Source organism: Saccopteryx bilineata, chromosome 4, assembly GCF_036850765.1.
Source record: "Saccopteryx bilineata isolate mSacBil1 chromosome 4, mSacBil1_pri_phased_curated, whole genome shotgun sequence".
NCBI classification, from domain to species: Eukaryota; Metazoa; Chordata; class Mammalia; order Chiroptera; family Emballonuridae; genus Saccopteryx; species Saccopteryx bilineata.
This window is the reverse complement of record NC_089493.1, coordinates 129,590,102-129,606,927: the sequence shown is the minus strand read 5'-3', so window position 1 is coordinate 129,606,927 and position 16,826 is coordinate 129,590,102. Positions and strand designations below refer to the sequence as shown.

General features: G+C 50.4%; 1 protein-coding gene across 1 annotated transcript in view; it reads right to left on the bottom strand.

Moving 5' to 3' along the window:
- The window catches only part of LOXL1 (lysyl oxidase like 1), a 33,119-nt gene that overhangs the window by 14,120 nt on the left and 2,173 nt on the right, over positions 1–16,826 (bottom strand). The window lies entirely within an intron of this gene.

Sequence of the window (16,826 nt, the reverse complement as noted above, 5' to 3'; positions counted from 1 at the left end):
ATGAGACCCAGTATTTGGCACAGGACACTGGCTCCCCCATCTCAGGCCCGGCTCCAATAAACATTGCACAGATGGCTGTACAAAGCTGTTCTGGCCCGACCCTTCTCCCCCTGGGCCACTGCATGAGTGAGCTGTGTAGTATCGGGGCGTCAGCAGAGACAGCTGAGTACACGGCTAGGACGTTCAAGGCCAGTAGGGTTAGTGCCACTCCTGACCTCTGATGGAGCCCTGACCTTGGTCCAGTGCTGAGCCCAGTTCTAGCCACACACTGAGGTCTGATACCCTTCAACAATTCTGAACCTCAGACTCGTTGCTGTGTTTCTCAGGATTATAGACTAAAGCATGGTCCTTGGGGGCAAACACTTTAAAAAAGTTGCTTGACAATCCCCTTAAGAACAGGGACAAGGCAGGGGTGCCCCTTTTCACCACTCTTATTCAACATAGTTCTGGAAGTCCTAGCCACAGCAATCAGACAAGAAGAAGAAATAAAAGGCATCCAAATTGGAAAAGAAGTAAAACTTTCATTATTTGGTGATGACTTGATATTGTACATAGAAAACTCTAAAGTCACAGTCAAAAAACTACTGGAACTGATAAATGAATTCAGCAAGGTGGCAGTTATAAAATATTCAGAAATCAGTGGCATTTATATACACCAACAATGAACTGTCTGAAAGAGAAATTAAGGAAACAATCCCCTTCACTATTGCAACAACAAAAAATAAAGTACCTAGGAGTAAATTTAACCAAGGAGGTTTAAAGACTTGTACTCAGAAAATTATAAAACATTGATAAAAGAAATCAAGGGGCCTGACCTGTGGTGGCGCAGTGGATAAAGTGTCGACCTGGAAATGCTGAGGTCACCGGTTCAAAACCTTGGGCTTGCCTGGTCAAGGCACATATGGGAGTTGATGCTTCCTGCTCCTCCCACTTCTCTCTCTCTGTTTCTCTCTCTCTCCCTCCCTCTCTCTCTCCTTTCTAAAATAAATAAATAAAATAAAATAAATAAATAAAATTAAAAAAAAAAGAAATCAAGGAAGTTACAAACAAGTGGAAGCATATACTGTATTCATGGATAGGAAGAATAAACATCATTAAAATGTCTATACTACCCAAAGCAATTTATAAATTCAATGCAATTCCTATTAAAATACCAATGTCATACTTTGAAGATATAGAACAAATATTCCAAAAATTTATATGGAACCAAAAAAACCCAAAAAACAAAAACAACACGAAGAGCCTGACCTGTGGTGGCGCAGTGGATAAAGCGTCAACCTGGAAACGCTGAGGTTGCCGGTTCAAAACCCTGGGCTTGCCTGGTCAAGGCACATATGGGAGTTGATGCTTCTTGCTCCTCCCCCTTCTCTCTCTCTTTCTCTCTCTCCCCTCTCTTTAATGAATAAATAAAAAAAATCTTAAAAAAAATTTTAAAAAAAACAACAACACGAAGAGCCTCAGCAATCCTGAAAAAGAAGAATAAAGTGGGAGGTATCACACTGCCTGATATCAAGTGATACTACAAGGCCATTGTACTGAAAACAATTGGTACTGGCATAAGAACAGACATACAGATCAATGGAACAGAACAGAGAACCCAGAAATAAACCCACACTTTTATGGACAACTGATATTTGACAGAGGAGGTAAGAGCATACAATAGAGTAAAGACAGCCTCTTTAACTAATGGTGCTGGGAAAATTGAACAAATACATGCAAAAAAATGAAACTAGACCACCAACTTACACCACTCACAAAAATAAACTCAAAATGGATAAAAGACTTAAGTGTAAGTCGTGAAACCATAAGCATCTTGGAAGAAAACATAGGCAGTAAACTCTCTAACATCTCTTGCAGCAATATATTTACTGATTTAACTTCACAGGCAAGTGAAATAAAGGACAGGATGAACAAATGGGACTATATCAAACTAAAAGCTTTTGCACAGCTAAAGACAATATGAGCAAATTAAAAAGACAACCCACACAATGAAAGAACATATTCGCCAACACGTCCGATAAGGAGTTAATAACCAAAATCTACAAAGAACTTGTAAAACTCAACACCAGGAAAGTAAACAATCCAATCAAAAATTGGGCAAAAGAAATGAATAGACACTTCTCCAAAGAGGATATACAGACGACCAGTGGGCATATGAAAAAATGTTCAACATCACTAATGATTAGAGAAATGCAAATTAAAACCACAATGAGATATCACCTCACACCTGTCAGAATGGCGCTTATTAACAAAACAACACATAATAAGTGCTAGTGAGGATGTGGAGAAAAGGGAACCTTCCTGCACTGCTGGTGGGAATGCAGACTGGTGCAGCCACTGTAGAAAACAATATGGAGATTCCTCAAAAATTTAAAAATAGAACTGCCTTTTGACCCAGCTATCCCACTTCTAGGAATATATCCTAAGAACATCAAATCACTGATTCAAAAGAAAAAATGCACCCCCATGTTTACTGCAGCATTGTTTACAATAGCCAAGATCTGGAAATGTCCAAGTGTTGATTAGTAGATGAGTGGATCAAAAAGCTGTGGTATATATACACCAGTGGAATACTACATGGTCATGAAAAAGAAGGAAATCTTACCCTTTGCGGCAACATGGATGGACCTGGAAATGATTATGCTAAGCGAAATAAGCCAGGCAGTGAAAGTAAAATATCATATGACCTCACTCATATGAAGAATCTAACGAACAATGTGAACTGAGGAATGGAAGAGAGTCAGAGAAGGGGTCAAAGAGTCCAGAGGGAAAGGGGAAGAGAGGAGGGGATCAAAGAAAGGAAAGACATTAGTGAAAGTATATACACATAACACAGAGAGATAGAGGGCAGGATAGTAAATCATGGAGGAAAGGAGGGAAGGCGGTGGGAGGAGGGGGCAAAGGGGGTATCAAGGAGAACAAGGGGGGAGGGAGGGAGATATATTTGGGGGTACACTTGTAACTATGTAAACACAACAAATTAAAATCAATAAAAAAAAGAATCAGAGCCTTCAAACAATTTTAGAAAAGAATTTTTTATCATATGAAACTCAGAAATTACTTCATCAGAATGCTGGAGGACTTCTCTCAAGGCCCAGAAACTCCCTACGAACCATGTGAGTCTGGGGGAAGAACTTGGGAGAACTTAAATTGGCTTTTTTTTTTTTTTTTTTTTTGGTTCCTCTGATACCTTCACTGCTTCATCATGTGGAGGTAATGACACTTGCCATGTTGCATGCATTAGTATAATAGCTTTAATGATTTGGTTTGCTCCTATAGAAAGTGCTATGTACAGTGGTAGGATTCAGTTGGTTCGTACCAGTTCTAATTTTTTGTTGAGTTTGGTAAACCAGTTGTTAAAATGGCACTTGTAATCAGGGTTCTCTCTAAGATGAATGCCTGGGCAGCCACCCAATGTGGAAATCACAAATTGACATTCTTTGCTCTTTTTTAACCTTCACCTGAGCAACAGTGTATTCTAAGCACCTATAGTAATGTTCATTCTGTCCATAAGTGAAAAAAATTGCAAGTGAGGACACCAATCAAGAAGCAATATGGAAATATCTTACATAACTGTTTTATTGTTTTTTGGTCAGGTATTTAATATTTTTTCATTAATATTTTAAAACTCTTAATACATAATCTAATTTTGTGTACCTCTTTTATTCTTTTTTTTTTTTTTTTTTTTTTCTGAAGCTGGAAACGGGGAGAGACAGTCAGACAGACTCCCGCATGCGCCCGACCGGGATCCACCCGGCATGCCCACTAGGGGCGAAGCTGTGCCCACCAGGGGGCGATGCTCTGCCCCTCCGGAGCGTCGCTCTGCCGCGACCAGAGCCACTCTAGCGCCTGGGGCAGAGGCCAAGGAGCCATCCCCAGGGCCCGGGCCATCTTTTGCTCCAATGGAGCCTTGGCTGCGGGAGGGGAAGAGAGAGACAGAGAGGAAGGAGGGGGTGGGGGTGGAGAAGCAAATGGGCGCTTCTCCTATGTGCCCTGGCCGGGAATCGAACCCGGGTCCCCCGCATGCCAGAGGGACGCTCTACCGCTGAGCCAACCGGCCAGGGCTCTTTTATTCTTATTTATATTAAATATATGAAATAAAAAAAAAAGTTGCTTGACATCACCCATCCTTTTTGATTATAACACAGTGAGGTTGTTTTTTTAAAAAATAACTCTCTTGCCCTGGCCGGTTGGCTCAGCGGTAGAGCGTCGGCCTAGCGTCTGGAGGACCCGGGTTCGATTCCCGGCCAGGGCACACAGGAGAAGCGCCCATTTGCTTCTCCACCCCTCCGCCACGCTTTCCTCTCTGTCTCTCTCATCCCCTCCCGCAGCCAAGGCTCCATTGGAGCAAAGATGGCCCGGGCGCTGGGGATGGCTCTGTGGCCTCTGCCCCAGGCGCTAGAGTGGCTCTGGTCGCAACATGGCGACGCCCAGGATGGGCAGAGCATCGCCCCCTGGTGGGCAGAGCGTCGCCCCTGGTGGGCGTGCCGGGTGGATCCCGGTCGGGCGCATGCGGGAGTCTGTCTGACTGTCTCTCCCTGTTTCCAGCTTCAGAAAAATGAAAAAAAAAAAAAAAAAAAACTCTCAGAGTCATGGGGGTGAGGGTTGGATTTACCTGTATAGAGTATTATATGTGGGCATTCAGGAGAAAGACACAGAAGAGACCCCTCTGAGCAGCTGGTCTCACCGTGAGCCTTGACCCTGGCCAGAGATGATCTTCCTCTTACTGAGAAATCTCAGGGTTGGGCGGGTATCTCCCGCTCCAAGAAGTCTTCCATGGGCAGGGAAGACCCACCCCCACCTGGCACCCCTCACCCTGATGTCGCAGAGCTTGATGGACCACCCATGCCAATAGCTTCTGCCAGGTAAACTTCTCTAGGATTAGCAGCTTAATCCAGTCATCCCTCAGTATCCAAGGAGGACTGGTCCAGGGCCACACCCCCAAGGACACCAACAGCTGCAGATGCTCAAGTCCCTTGGTAGGCCCTCTGTATCTGTGGGTTCCCCATCTCTGGGTCTGGAGGGCCAACTGTACTTGACTGTGCCTTTACCCCCAAGCATGCTCCTCAGCCTGTCCCCCACAAGACACTAGGGCACATGGAGATGCTAGAGGGAACTGAGGCTCAGAGAGGGCAATGACTCTACCCGGTCACACAGCGGGTTGGGGCAGCTCCTGGAGGAGATCCGGGTCCTGAAACCCTCTTGTCATTCTTCTTTTCATAAAAATTGACAGTTTTGAAATTAAATCCACACACAATCTAATGCACAGATGGGAGGTGTACAATTTGATAGGTTTTGACAAATGGTATCCGTATGTAACTATCGCCACATCAAGCTACAGCTTGTTCCCTCCGCCCAGGAAAGCTCCCTCCTGCCCCTTCCTAGTGAATCCCCCTGCCCTGCAACGCCCTCCAGGTAATCGTTGACCTGCTTGTTCATCAGTTTATCTATACCTTTTTTAGAACTTAAATGGAATCAACCACCTTTACCTTATCTTGTTTCTGTATAGTATCTGTGACTCCTCTAACTAGCTTAACTGCTATACTACCATCACACCTCCACTGCTCAGGGGAAAGCTGGCAGGAAAAAAGAGCAGCCTTTAGGCTAAGTATCCCTTCCCCTTCCCCAGGGTCCTCTGCAGAGGTCTCTGGAAACAGCAGGCCTCTCCCTCTGCTGGTATGTTTTTTCAGGAAGTAACAATGCCTCCTGCTCTGGCCTGCTCTCCCAGGAGGCACTGCCATCAGACACCACACCTGCAGGTTCTGGCTCTCAATCCCTTCACAGGGGCCTGGGCAAGGGGGCAGGCTGTGAGGTATCAGGGGGCTTGTGAATGGACAGGTCTGCTGTCTCTGGCTTCTGGGATATACCCAAGCCCTTTAGGCAGGGTGGCCAATGTTGGGTGAAGTCCAGTTACAACCACACTGTGTACCAAACCCCCACCTTATCCCAAGAAGTGTGTATTTTAGAGAAAGGCCTTAGAGAGGTGTTGGTCAAATAAGTTCATAAAATATGATTTTTATGTTTGCTCGCTTATAGTTTGCATTGGGGGCTGGGCAGCACCAGGTATATGTGGTCTGTGAAATTACAAATTACCTTCCTGCTTGGGAAGGGCCATTGGTTTGCTGTGTGTTGGAGGAGGGATTTTGATTGCCCCAGCCTGTTTCACAGAGAAGAGGCAGAAAGAAGCCATGTTTTGCAGAGAGAGCAGAGAGAATGCAGAGGGCTGAAGAAGAAGCCATGTTGGCTGAGGGAGAAGAAGATGTGCAGATACAGAATGCAGAGGGGCTTTGGGAGCCCTACGAAGGCTTGTGGGGGCCTTGGATTCTAGGAGGAATCAGAGAAGATTCTCCAAGTTGTAGAACTGGAGAATGCATCAAGGTTTTGTGAGCCCTGAATGCCCTGTGTGTTTGCTCGTTGGCCGGTGCAAGACTTTAATAAAGGAATGGGCCACCAGTTTTTGGCTCCATTGTTTTTTTACCGTCTGTCCGAATCCAGTGAGAACCTGCATATGAACGGCCATGACAGCGGCAGCCTCTGGCTCTACAAGAAGGTAATGCTTAGTCAGAAGGCAGAGAGAAGCATTAGTCATAGGGATGTAATTTTGAGGAGGGGCTGGGATCTCTTATTCAGAATGTATGGATCATCCATCCAGCCCTTGGACGTGGCTCTGGGGACTATTAATTGGGTTTCCAATGAGAAATTTCCCCAGAGACTCCCATTTTTACAAATGCAGAGTGTAGAATTAATCATAATATTTGTTTCCAAGCAGACTAACCATTATCCCTGGTCTAGATGAGGCCCCTCTCTTGTAATAAAAATTTCAAACCTTTGTCCTCACCCCTGACCCTCAGCTGTGTCTTTAGACATTTGTTGTCTTTATTGACAATCTGTTGTGCGTATGTGTTGTTCAAGTATACAAATGATGTCATCCTATCATCTCATTCCGATTCTTGAGTTCTCAGTCAGTGCAAATATCTAAGATCTATCTAGTCTATTGCTTGTCATCACTAAACAGGACTCCAAAAGGGGTACCTGCCCTGCCTCACCATGGCCAATGCAGATGGTCTCCTGGGATAGACCCAGGGAGGCTGTGGTCACTGCCAGCATCTGGCCTTCTGCTCTCAGGAGGCAGACAAGACTGCCTGGCTTCTCATCCTCTCCTGTCATGGCCCTTCTGTTTGTGTGACCCTGTTCAGGCCTGGCCCCTCTCCAGATCAGACTGCCTCCATTTCTCCAGAGCTAATTGTCCTCTATTCCACTCATGACCTGGTGCCCTGAGCCAGCCCCCTGTGGGCACTCTTCCAGGTTCAACCATGCACATAGGGATTCAGGCTGCTTAGAGCCTGGGCCAGGGTGGGGAACATTGAGTCAAAGGGCAGCAAAGGCCCCTGGGAGAGCCAGGCTGCTAGGAATCGGGTACCCAGGCCATTCCACAGGCAGCAGCTAGTCTGGGAAGTGCTTTGGCCAGGAAGGCCCCGTCAGGCCTTCCAAGGCAATAAGGACACAGAGCCAAGGATAGGACTGGCTTCTGCATTCTGGCTCTGCCCTGGAGCCTCCTCTGTGGGGAACCCAAGACTCCTTCACAATGTGCCCAGGACCAGCCTATCCCAATCCCCCCACTGTCCTGATCTTGCCCCTTTTCAGAGGTTCAGTTTCCCCACATGGACAGTGGGAAGACTGGACCAACTGGTCCTTGAGTGTAATTTGATGGCTCCATAAACACTTGGAGATTAAAATACTTTTCAGGAGCTATTCAGTTGACTCCCCAGCCTTGGGCAAGAGCCGAAGGCCTCTCACAACCTCTACAGACATCCTTCAGCCAGGAAATTCTCCCATGTCTGACCTAAATCCTTCCTGCCCCACGAGGGATCTTGTTCCCTCCTGCTCAGTGGTTCCTGGAATCCGCCCAGCATGGCCTCCTGTTCCTGCCACTTGCCCATGCCTCACCTGTTTCCCCCACTGGCTCACCCTTTTCTGTGGGTTCAATAAACCCTGTCTCCTTGAATATCTTTCCTCCCCAGTCCTCCCACACACAAGACGCAGATGAAGGCCCATGGAATGCAAAATAGCTCTAATCTCCCAAGCCCCGTTGGCTGGGGCCAGAGGATAAACAACGTGCAGCCGGAGCTGCAGCCGGTTGTGAAATCTGTGTGCAGCAGGACTGGCAGCTCAGCCCACGCAGTCAGATTCCGGAGAAGCCCCTGGGTTGAGAAGCAGACCAAAGATCACTCAGAGCACAACCATGAATAAAGATGAGCCAGAGGGCCTCCAGGGCGGGAGCTGGTGGCTCTGTACCCTATGAAATGATCACCTAATCATCAGAACATGAAATTTGTAGGCCTTGGCCTGACAGTGCCACACCAGATGAGGTGGCCACAGGGTCCACTGTGTCCCCACCAGGAAGGAGCAATCGCAGCCCAGGCAAAGGAGATGTGATAGCCATAAAGCCAGGCCCAGAACCTTCAGTGGCTCCCCATTGCCCACGGACTCAAGACCAGACTCCTCAGGGCAGCAGCTAAGGTACAGTCTGGCCTTCACCTGAACTCTTAACCCTAAGGGTAGTGAACAGCTCCTCAGCACACCTGCCTTGTTTGCCTAGGCCTCAGATGCATGGCGCCCTTGCCTTGTACTACTATCACACTCACACTCACACACACTCACAAACACACACAGGCCAGCTCTGCCTTTCTCAGGGTACACAGTCTTTAGGCCAAAGCCTTCCTTGTCAGTCTTGACCACCTGGCTGCTACCACCCGGGCCCCTCTTCCAGCACATGTCTGCTGCCCCCGCCCGACTAGGAGATACAGTCTGGTAGCAGGAGACAACCTCATTCCTCCATGTGGCAGGGCTGAACTCAGGAAGGGGATCAGCGTTTGTCCCACTGAGCCCACTGCGCAGGAAGCAGACAAGGGATGAGCTGGGGGGGGTGAACCTTTGGAGAGGTCTGCTACCTACCTACCCCTGTGGCCAGGCCTTCTGCCTCCTCCTTGCCTCCCACCTTTGCAGGCTCTGGTCAGTGCCCAGCCCCACCTCCAAAAGTCTTCCAGGACGCTTCAGTCCCCTAAGTTTCCTCCCTGCCCCGAGACCCTTCACAGTGACCTGAACTTTTCACCTTTCTTAGAAAACCTGAGCAGTCCACAGCCTTCCTGTCTCAGCTTCTTACAACTTCATCCTTCCTGTGGCACAGATCATAAGTTTGCTGTGCCTTCTGACCCCTCTCTTTCTCTTACACCATGCATCGCATCCATCCAGTCTGCTAGGAAATCCCACCAACTCTCTCCCGGAAAGACATCTCGACTCCGAAGTGCTACCTACCACCTCTGTAGCTGTCAGCCTGCCTGGCTGCCATCACCTCTGCCCAGATCTCTGCACCAGCCTCCTCTCCACCTCCTGCCCACCTTCCCATGCCCACTCCCCACATAGCAGTCAGGGCCTCTGCTTGAGTTTCACTGCTCAGCTTGAGCCCTGCAAATACTTCCTGACCCATAGATAATAAAAGCCAAAGTTCTAACAAGGGCCTCTGCAAGTCCCTCTGTAGTCTGGGCCTGCTACCTCTCTGATCTGTCTCCTGTTATGCCCCCTGCTTTCATTCCAATCTGCTGGAACCACAATGGCACACATTTGAAAACCCAAGGGAACTCCTGCCTCAGGGCCTTTGCACTGAGCTATTTCCTCTATATGCAGTGCTCTTCCCACAGAGAGCTTCAGAGCTTGCTTACTCCTTCCTCTCTATGTCTCTGCTCAAATGTCATCTTCAGGAGACCTACTCTGACCACCTTTGCAACCTGTCCCCTGTCCACAATGCTCCAGACCTCCCTTATTTATCCACATTTTCCACAGTACTTACCATCTCCTATTATTTACCTGCTTATGTTTATACACAAAAATATAAGATCTACAAGGGCAGAACTTTTGTCTCTTTCTTTTCTCCAATGAATACCCAGCTTCAGTGCACCACCCAGAACACGGCAAAGTACTCAATAATACTGCTGGATGGCTGAGTGTCCTTAGGAAATGCTCCACCGAACACAAACTCCTGGGCGGGGGGGGGGGGGGGGGGGGAGGGCTCTGCTTTGTCTGCTGCCCAGCTGCAGGCCCTAGGTCTTCATGCACAGCTGGTCTGGGGCCTAGAGGGACAGGCAGGATGGAGGCCACTGTGTCCTGTGTGCCTGGCTTCCTGCTGCTGGGCTGAGACTTCGGGGGAGGACAGGGATGGGTGTGGGTCACCCCTGAATTCCCAGTACTCAGCTCAGGGCCTGGGCAAGCCCGTGCACAGACACCTGCACTCCACAAAGGTCTGGTGGCATCTGCCTGCATGAGCATAGACTTCATTATCAAGTGCAGCCTGGGACTGACTCTGAAAGTCCTTCCTTTTGGAAGAGGACATGATACCAGCTGGCTCATGAGCAGGAAGAAGGGTGGGCTGTCTCTTGAGGCTTGGAGGACACAGGCCCCTCAAGCCGTGCCTTCCCCACCTGAGTCCTGTCCTGCTCTGGCGTTCTGACACCAGCAACACCATTCCCAGGTAACAATGAAATGCCTGATTTCTGAGTGCCCATCAGTAACAGGGCGAGGGACCCTGGCCCTGGAAACCCTGACCCTATAATTCTGAATCCAGCAAAAGGGGCCCCCTAGGTCCAGCTGCCTATGATGAGGAGGTCATTAGGAGGTATAAGACCAGCCTCCCCTTCTAGCTGACTGCTCAGTGGGAATGCCTGCACCAGAATTGGAAGCAGGTATGGGCTGCCCGGCGACCAGACCACCGTCTCCAGCCCTCCCCCCTCTTCCTCTCCTGCCATTCCAGCCACTGCCCTCAGAGCTTTCCTTGTGGTTTTGGCTGGGACAGGAGTAGGGTAGACTCAAGCTGAGACAATGGGGAGGGGTGCCCCTTCAGAGCGAAGAAGGCATTAAGGTAGGAGAAAGGGAAGGAAGGGAACAAAAGGCCAGAACTCCCAGGTCAAGTGCTGCAAGCAGTAGGCCCCAATGTCTCTCCACCCTGCTTGGCTACCACCCCAAAATAGTTCTGTGGTGCCTATGGATTCAAGGCAAAAATCCAAATGTTGGTTTTCCAGGAGGGGGTGGGGGCAGTGTCTGTCTAGACCTGAGAGAAACAATGAACATGGAGACATACCCTTCCCTGAAGGGCAATTCAGCAGCACAGGGACTCAGCCTGGGTCCCAACTTGGCTACTGATAAGCTCTGAGACCATAGAGGACTTACTGGACTTCTCTAGCCTCAGTTTTCTGGTCTGTAAAATGGTCTGTATCTATCTCACAAGGTGGCCAGGGGAATTACATGAGAAAATAAAGATGAAAATACTTGGCACAGAGCCTGGTGCGTGGTAAATGTTCAATAATCGGGCCCTGGCTGGTTAGCTCAGTGGCAGAGCATTGGCCTGGCGTGCAGGAGTCCCAGGTTCGATTCCCGGCCAGGGCACACAGGAGAAGCGCCCATCTGCTCCTCCACCCCTCCCCCTCTCCTTCCTCTCTGTCTCTCTCTTCCCCTCCCGCAGCCAAGGCTCCATGGGAGCAAAGTTGGCCCGGGGAACTGAGGATGGCTCTGTGGCCTCTGCCTCAGGCGCTAGAATGGCTCTGATTGTGGCAGAGCGATGCCCTGGATGGGCAGAGCATTGCTCCCTGGTGGGCGGGCCGGGTGGATCCCGGTTGGGCGCATGCGGGAGTCTGTCTGACTGCCTCCCTGTTTCCAACTTCAGAAAAATGCAAAACAAAACAAAAAAAAATTCAATAATTGTCCGCTGCTATTATTATTACTTGAAATAGGAGCTGTCTCCTCTTGCAGGGGTGGTCCGGTTTGAGACCACGGGACAGATGTTGTGACGTTGCCACCGGATGAGAAGAGAGGAGACAGGAAGTCTGTCCAAGAGAAGGCTGCCGGGACACTTGTTTGTTCCCACACTAGTGGCATTTGACTGCCAAATAGGGAAGTAGGAAGAGGACCCAGGTCCCTGTTTCCACCGTTCATCTGACCCCTCGTGCCTGCTTACTCAGCCTGAAGACCCCCTTTACTTTCCGAAGGAGCTCGGAGACAGTTTCAGGGAAGGAGGGAGGCCTGCTGAGCTGAGGGCCTGGCTTCTCCATACCAGTAGCCAGTTACATGACACTTTGGAGGCAAGTCAATCTCTGAGGGCCTCAGTTTCCTCATTCTACAAAATGGGGATAATAATAATAATACCTGAAGTCGTTATGACGATAGAGTAACTCTAATCGTAAAGCTCCCAGAACAGAGTCGGGCACTAAGAAAGCACCAGGCAAGTGTTTGTTAAATAAAGGTTGGGGGTCTGGAGTGAGGATGGCAAGGTTCTCACACCCCACTGCTGCCTTGCACACTCACTGTCCCATCTCATCCTGTCACCACCAGCGCCTGGCACAGGGCTGACAACCACGTCTCTGTTGAGTAACCAAATATATGAGAAGACTAAATGAAGTGTGCAGGGTAAGCAAAACTACATAGATGTTTTTAAAACACATAAGAATGTATGATATTAAGAACTCAGGATGGGGAAGTCAGACAGACCCAACTCCTGGGTTCATGATGAAGAGGCCACGTGACAATCAGTGAGTGAGCCTGTCACCTTATCTATGACACAGGACGAATAACAGCACACCCAATTCACTGGGTTGCATAGGAATTAAGAGGGGTGATATGACAAGTGTCCAAAAGATGCTAGTATAACTATCCTCTCCCCTGATGTAGCTGGGGAAACTGAGACCCACACCTAGGCTCTGGCACTGCCTGCCTGGTCTGCTGGAGGGCGCTGGTCCTCCGGGGTCCTCTCTGTGTGATGCAAAGATGACAGGCTCAGTATGAGCTCCAGCTCAGCTCCATCGAGCTGCGAGGCCTCCCTAAGTTCAGGCTTTCTCATCTGTATCAGAGGACCAGAATCCCCCCTCTCTGCGAGGCTGTGAGTGTGAACAAAATTACATGTTTATACCACTCAGCTCAGCAGATATCTTTTAGCAAATGGCCAAGTTGTTACCATCATCTCCACCTTGAGACTCTAACTCTGGACACTTGTCAGGGGACACTGATTCTGTCCTTCCCTGCCTCCACTCCAAGTCCTGAGGAGGTGGGTAGGTAGTAGGGGCAGGCAGTAGGAATGCGGGCAGAGAGCCAGGGCTGCTCTCAGGGACTAAGGGATCCCATTTGGACTCTGGGGTGTAGGGCACTGGATAGAGGGGTGAGTACTCCAGAAACCCCTGGGTGTGCAGGAGAGGAACCTAGGCCTAGGTGCATGCAGCACAGTCCCCATGGGGCTGCAGGGGCCTTCGAGAGGGAAGGGAGAGGAAGGCAGTACCTCAAGGTTCTGGAGCCACAGGACTTTCTTGAGCAGGAGAGCAACATGATAAGCACTGCAAGGGTTTATCTGCCCCTGTGTAGAGTGGACTGGTGAGGGAGAGGCAGAGGTTGGGGGTCAGGGAGGAGGCAGCCACAGCTCCCTCCTAACCACTGATGGGCTGTATGAGGACAGGGCTGGAGGACCCATGTCAGGCTAGGCTGGTGAAGCCATGAGAGATGTCCTGGAAGGGTTGCCAGGGCAGTCTGCTCCATGTTCCTTCTGCAGGGTTGCTAGGGCTAATGAACCAGGCCAGGGGTGGGAGGGGGAGGCCCTGGGAGAGAGCAGTGGTCTTCTGGGGCCAGCGCTCACACCAGCAGCTCAGGGATGCAGAGGCTTTGGGGAGGCAGGAGCAGGGGCAAGGAGGCCAGGAGAGGAGGCCTGGCTGGGGGACAGTGAGCGACACAGCGGAGGGGACACAGCGAGGCCTGGGAAGCAGGGGCCACCCTGCAAGTTTCTGCATGTCACCCTCCTCAAGCCTCTGTCTCCTAGTTGCCTCTCCAGTCACAAGGTTCAGAGCCTGAGGCCCTTGGGGAACCCCTGCCCAGGGTGGGATAGAGAGGGTCAGAGTGCCCAGGAAGAAACTGGGTTCCAGACAGGCACTTGGAAGCCACCCAGACACAGGGGAACCAGGGCGGTGTGCACATGTGTTTAGTGTTGTGAGGATACATCCACGCCCACGCATGCAGGCTGCCAGCACCCAGCCTCAGACCCCTGAGTGTGCGGCCAGGAGGAATGAGGTCAGCTTCAGAGAATCTACTCTGGACTCCCACACCACGCCTGGGGGTCTAAGCTAAAGAACAAGACTTGGCCTTTCCTGAACCGGGATTTTCCATGGTCCTGGCCTAGCGGGGTATAGGGGAGGAACCAGCAATGGGAGAGAAGGTAATTCTCTCTCTCTGAGTGCCAAACTAGCTTGCACTTTGCACAGTCCCACACCCTCCCTTCCATGACCGGGTGGGGGTGCAGTGAGGGGGGCTGCAGATGGCTATCCCTTGCAGCAATGCTTGGGCACCTCCTCCTCTGGGAAGTCCTCCTTGAGTCCCTCACCTGAATGGGGAGACTCCTCTTCTGACTTCCTCGAGCCCATCCCCCAGTGCCAGCCTAATCCTGGCACTGAGGTGCCTCTTTGTTGTGCTTCCCAGGGCAGAGCCTAAATTTGGTACACTCCAGAGCACTCTGCCTGGCCCCTAGCATACTACCTTCTGGGGAGAAGTGTCTTTAATCCAAATGATCTGTGGGACTGATGGACAATGGCCAGGGCCCTGGTAAGCATAGAGGACCTCCACTGCAGTCATGGCCTTGCCCTGAAAGGTCCCCTTCTGAACCTTAAGAACTGACAGGCCAAAAAGGGGCCCTAGGAAATCCACTGGCTTGGAGCACAGACGTCCAGTCCCTGGCCTGGCTCTGCCAGAAATGCTTAAGGAATTTGAGGTCTCGGTTTTCTCCTCTGCCCAGAGGTGGGGTGCTTTTGGCTGAGCCCTCCTCTGTGGTCTTGCATTCTATGAAAAGCCACCACAAAAGCTTAGCATCTTCTAGGCAGAAACGTCATCTCCTCCAAGGAGCTCTAGCAGCAGCTGACTGACGCCCAGGTGCTACAAATCCTAGTGAGGACCAACAGGTCCCGTCCTTCTTCGCATCACAGGGAATCCCCCACCTTGGTCCTGTCTTAGCTCCTGCAGGTTCTCAACTGGGAATTGGCACCCAACTTGAGCGCTATGCCTTGGATGTTAGGGAGTGAGTGCTACCTGTGGAAACACTCCTCTCCTTTAGCCTTCGGTTCAGTAGTCCCTAGGGAGACCGGAGACTCACCCTCCTCTCACCCCTGCCTCAGCAGCGGCTTTTCACCAGTCAGTGTGGCTGAAGACAAGGTAGCAGTGCCCAAGCTGACAGACGCCACAGAGCAAAGGATGAGGTTGCAGCCACTGAGTGCCTGGGCCCTGAAGGCCATAGCTTTCACCTGGTGGGCCTGGCACACCAGCCTCAGTGTGGAGCAGAGAATCAGGGCGCTGATTGCGACCTGGAGGAGGAAGGGCAGGAGTGTACCACATATGCCTTGAGGACTGAACGGAAAACCTTGACCAAAGCCAATTTTAAACTTACAGAAACAGAAGCAGGAAGAGGCATGCTAAGACAGTAGAGGATGGGCCAACAGCCAGCCAGCCTTGGCCAGACCACTAGCAGAACCTGACGCAGTAGCCCACCTACTCATAGCACGTGTGGAGTTGCCCACCTGAGGAAGGAAGGCTGCCCACTGCACTACGTCCTTGTGTGCAGATGGCTTGAGCCTTCCCAGGTTATATCTCCACTACCACCAACCCCAAAAACGCAAGAGGGAGACCCATGCACAGCAGCCTCCTGAGACTCCCCCACCATAGCCAGGAATAGGGTGCGCTGGCTAGTGAAGTGAGGGGGGCACCAGCCTGAAGTGCAAAATTTAATAGGGCACCAAAAAACCCAGTAACCAAGATAATTAATATTCGATACAATATTTTTTTTAAATTAAAATCAATGCAAAAAAATCTGCGATGAACAAAATATCAGCATTTCAAACAAAGACAGCACCAGGATTAATTTTCCGTTTGGTTTGGCTCCAACATGTCTTTGCACGGCACTGCTACTGAGTCTACTTAAAACTGGGACATCTTGCCCTGGCCGGTTGGCTCAATGGTAGAGCATCGGCCTGGCGTGCAGAAGTCCCGGGTTCGATTCCCGGCCAGGGCACACAGGTGAAGTGCCCATCTGCTCCTCCACCCCTCCCCCTCTCCTTCCTCTCTGTCTTTCTCTTCCCCTCCTGCAGCAGAGGCTCCATTGGAGCAAAGATGGCCCGGGCGCTGGGGATGGCTCCTTGGCCTCTGCCCCAGGTGCTAGAGTGGCTCTCTGCTCTGGTCGCGACAGAGCGAGCAACGCAACGCCCGGAGGGGCAGAGCATCGCCCCCTGGTGGGCGTGCCCGGTGGATCCCGGTCGGGCGCATGCGGGAGTCTGTCTGACTGTCTCTCCCCGTTTACAGCTTCAGAAAAATACAAAAAAAAAAAAGGAACAAAAACAACAACAACAACAACAAAAAACCTGGGACATCTTGTTCAGCACGGACTTTTATTTATTTATTTATTTTGCATTATTTTGATCTAAAAACGCATTAAATTATTATTTATCTCAATGACTCGGGTTTTGGTGGGCCCTTAAATTCTGCATCCCTCTCACATCCGGAGGGAACTCGGGTCGTCTAGTCTGGATTCCTGCCTGCTCACTGAGGCCAGGCTCACACATTGCCCAGTGACTGGGAACATGCCACACCACTGGAAGCATCCCTTAAGGCATTTCTGACCCTTTCGTTCCCTGCTTCACCCCGTGAGGCTGGCCCAGGGGCATCTCCAAGGGTGGAGGACATGCACCGATCGGAATGAGGAAGAACCAGGGAGAAGGGCTTCCTTCCCTTTGTCCCCAAATGACCCTAACCTGGTCTGGGAG